Here is a 294-nt window from a genome sequence, read left to right as displayed (position 1 = left end):
ACAAAATTTTTTTTTATTATTATTATTTTATTATTTTATTATTTTTTTAAAAAAAAAAATAATAATAATAATAATAATTTTGCACTGGCGTGCGTGGGCGTGCCACGCACGCCGCGTGCTTTGTATCATTACTCGTTGGAAAAATACTCAAGGCGAAATATTTTCCGGACAGCTCTTTTCTGGAATCCACCCTAGGGAGTAATCCCTCATATGTTTAGCCAGTGGCGGAGAGAAGAGGGGGCGACCTGGGGGCGGTCGCCCCTGGTAAAAAAAAAAAAAAAAAAAAAAAAAATT

Source organism: Corylus avellana, chromosome ca3, assembly GCF_901000735.1.
Source record: "Corylus avellana chromosome ca3, CavTom2PMs-1.0".
Lineage (NCBI taxonomy): Eukaryota > Viridiplantae > Streptophyta > Magnoliopsida > Fagales > Betulaceae > Corylus > Corylus avellana.
Note: the sequence above shows the minus strand (reverse complement) of the source record.